At 42.9% G+C, this 3,537-nt stretch overlaps 1 non-coding gene across 1 annotated transcript; it reads right to left on the reverse strand.

Annotated features, from left to right (window-relative positions):
- Window positions 1-430: 430 nt before the first annotated feature.
- Window positions 431-597, reverse strand: LOC127223790 (small nucleolar RNA SNORA81). Its single transcript, XR_007834668.1, has one exon. It is a non-coding gene; the product is annotated as a small nucleolar RNA SNORA81 (small nucleolar RNA).
- Between the last annotated feature and the right edge of the window lie 2,940 nt (window positions 598-3,537).

Below are 3,537 nucleotides of genomic sequence, written 5' to 3' on the forward strand. Positions count from 1 at the left end.
AGTGTACTCTATTTTCTGAGTATCTACTGTGTTCTAGGCACTATTTTCTAGACCAGGAGTTGGCAAACTATAGCCCATGGGCTAAAGATGACCAATTGTCTCTTGGGAAGTTATGAATCTAAACTTAAGAATAGCTCTATTTATCACTACTATTATTAGTAGTAGTAGTAATATAGATTGCATTAAAGAAAGTTGACTCTCAAATCTAATTTCTGGGCAAGAAAGAAGGCTTATAAGGTGAAGGTTGCTGTCTAGTCTACTGACCTGAGTTCAATCCCCAAGACCCACATGATAGGAGATAATCAACTCCCAAAAGTTTTCCTCTGACCTCTACATACACTCAGTGTCATGTGTGTCTACACCTTCGTATGTACACTAAATAAATGTAAATAAATTAATTTAATTTTCAACTTTCCTTTAACTTTTAGAGACATATTTCACCAAATATTAAGACACTGGACATTAAGAAAGAGGTTCATTCTAGTCTTCGGGTTCCAATGTGGCTAGTTTTCTTCTGAGAAATCTCCTAGCATTATTATAAAACCCAAGACATGATCCTACTTTTTGTAATTTTAACACACTGCTTAACAACAAGGTTTCTTATACTTTTTTTAAATGTTTGGGGAAAAAAATAAAAATTTCATGGCACTTTAGAGTTCCATCATATATAGATTTTCACATCCATAGACAAAGTCCTATTAGAAGACAGCCATGCCTGGCTGAGGCTGCTCTCACCTGCAGAGGCAGAGCTGAGTATCAGTGACAAAAACCGTGTGACCAGTTAAACCTAAAATATGCGTCATCTAGCTCCTGGCAGAAAAGTACCATCTCTTTTTTAAGCACTTGGCATGTGCTGGACACAACAAATGTACAGTCCACCTTCAAACAGGAGGGACAGAGAATAAATAACATACATTATTTTAAAAAAATAGATCAGTGTATTGAAAGGTGGTTATCAAAACAAATAAAGGACCAGAAGCAGAAGGGAACATAGGGTGAATAGGAGAGCAGGACACAATATTAAATTTCATTTTTATGTCTTCCCAGCTAAAGCTAAAATCTCACGTAAGCCTACGGCAGTCATATTTTAAGTCTAACATCAATTAGCATGTTACAGGGAATTTACTATGGCCATGCAATCAAGAAAAATCTCCAAGAAGTAATGTAAGTGGGGTGGAATTTGTACCCAAGGGACAGCAGGTGTCTGCAGAGCTGCTTCAGCATTTTTAAGGGTGCAGGAAGAAGCCAATGCTCATGGCACTGTGTGTGGGTGGGAATGCATAATATGAGTTCGTGTATGTGCGTGCGCGCATGTGTATGTTCCCATGCGCGCTTGTGTGTGCACACACGCTAGGATAGAACAGAGATCATATCAGAAAGTCTCATCTCTCACTAAACTGGAAGCTAGGCTGGCAAGCAAGTAAGCCCCAGGGTCCATTTGTCTTCACCGCACAATGCAAGGGTTACAGGCAGCTGCAGTCCTGCTTGGCTTTTTACCTAGCCCTTCATTGGCACTTTGGCCCTCCGGCAGCTCGGGGTTTAATCATCTCCTCTAACCCTTCCCACCTGGGTATCTGTGCAGCTTTCAGCAACTCACAATCGAATCACCTGAGCCCATTTGCTGCTTTGGAGAACAGAGCAGCCGCATCCTCAACCAGGGAGGAATGACATCATTTCTAATGCTACAGAAGTGCTTAAGATATGTTCACTTCCTTCCTTCACTTCTAATGAAGTCCAAGTTCTTAGCTCCCAGTTAATGATTTCCCTAAGTTCCCTTTAATCTCCTGTTACGTTTTGGAAAGCCCCAAGCCAATCCAGAGGACACAAACGGCAAATGACCAAGATCTCCTCTTCCTCACACAGCCCCTGCCCATAAAGGCACAGGCCTGCCCATGTGTTCCTGCCAGAGCTTTGGTTGCACATGCTTCTGCCGCTCTCTCCACCACTGTCACCAATGTGACTCTCTCTGCTGACGCCTGGTAAACCCTTAAGTGCTTCCATGATGCTAGGATCCGAGTCATCCCTCAGTTGTTTCTGGGACACAAAAACGGCTAAATTAAACTTCAGAAGCAAAACTGAATTTTCTTTGATAAACTGTACTAATAAATCTCTTCCCCCACCTCTTCCTAGGGTCAAAAGAACGGACAATAAATTTGGAGTGTGTTCCCCTTAAATTGGCATTAATATGTGGTCATTATTTTGAAATATTTACAAAGTAATTGTGTTCCTTAAACTTCCCCCCTTTATATTCTTATGAAACAAAATGGAAACAACTGTACATTTTGGTCCTTCCTCTAACATTTTAAAATATACGTATTATGATGTAGAAATTAAAATATTATTGTTGTCATATACATATGAAAATCTACAATATAAATTTATAGCCAATGAGTGATTTGTTTTCATTTTTATTATTCCACAAGTGGAGTTTCATTTGATGACAATCCCATATCACATAAATTAAGTGACAATCTTTCAGTATGTTTTCATTGCCACCACCAATGTGACTCTAAATCTTCACAATACAAAACATAGAAGTGTGGTCTGCAGGAGGACATCACCCTCCCCCCCACATCTGTCCCCCACATCACCCTCCTACCCACATCTGCCTCCTCCACATCTCCCTCCCACAACATCTGTCCCCCCACATCACCCTCCCACCCACATCTGTCCCCCACATCACCCTCCCACCCACATCTGCCTCCTCCACATCTCCCTCCCACAACATCTGTACCCCCACATCACCCTCCCACAACATCTGTCCCCCCACATCACCCTCCCACCCACATCTGTCCCCCCACATCACCCTCCCACCCTCATCTGTCCCCCCTACATCACCCTCCCACCCACATCTGTCTCCCAGCTACATCTGTCCCCCCCACATCTATCTCTCCTCTATATCACCCTCCCACCCTAATCTGTACCCCCCCATCTTGTTTTGGGCACTAATAACAATCTACTTACAAGCCTAGAATGGCCCTCCATTGGTCGATCACTTCACCTGTAGTATGTGTGAGGCCTGGGTTTGATCTGGAGCACTCCACAAAAGTGGGTGTGACAGTGACACCTGTAATTCCAGCACTTGGGAGGGAGAGGCAGAAGTTTAAGGCCATCTCTGTCACAGAGTGAGTTTGAGGTTCGCCTGAGCTACATGAAACCCTGTTTTTAAAATCCTGTCAGCAGACCTGCAAGGTGGCTCAGCCAGCAAACACACTTGCTACCCTGCCGGACAACCTGAGGTCAATCCCGGAGGCCCTCATAGTGGAAGGAGAGAACCAACTCCCACACTTAGCCTGCTGTCTTCCACACATATGCTGTTTTAAACTCCTACTGACACACACATAAATGATTTTCTAAATTACAATTGAAAAAGCCCCAACCAGACAAACAAGGAAGAACTTAGATACATTAGGCTAATGTCTTAATAAATTCTCCAAGATCTATATTCTCTTACAGTACAGTCTTGCCCAAGATGTCACCCCATGCTTTCTCAGGTGGAGCAGAACGGAGCTTCTTAGATTCTCCACAATTTGGTCT

The sequence above is a fragment of the Phodopus roborovskii genome, unplaced genomic scaffold, assembly GCF_943737965.1.
Source record: "Phodopus roborovskii unplaced genomic scaffold, PHOROB, whole genome shotgun sequence".
Classification (NCBI taxonomy): Eukaryota; Metazoa; Chordata; class Mammalia; order Rodentia; family Cricetidae; genus Phodopus; species Phodopus roborovskii.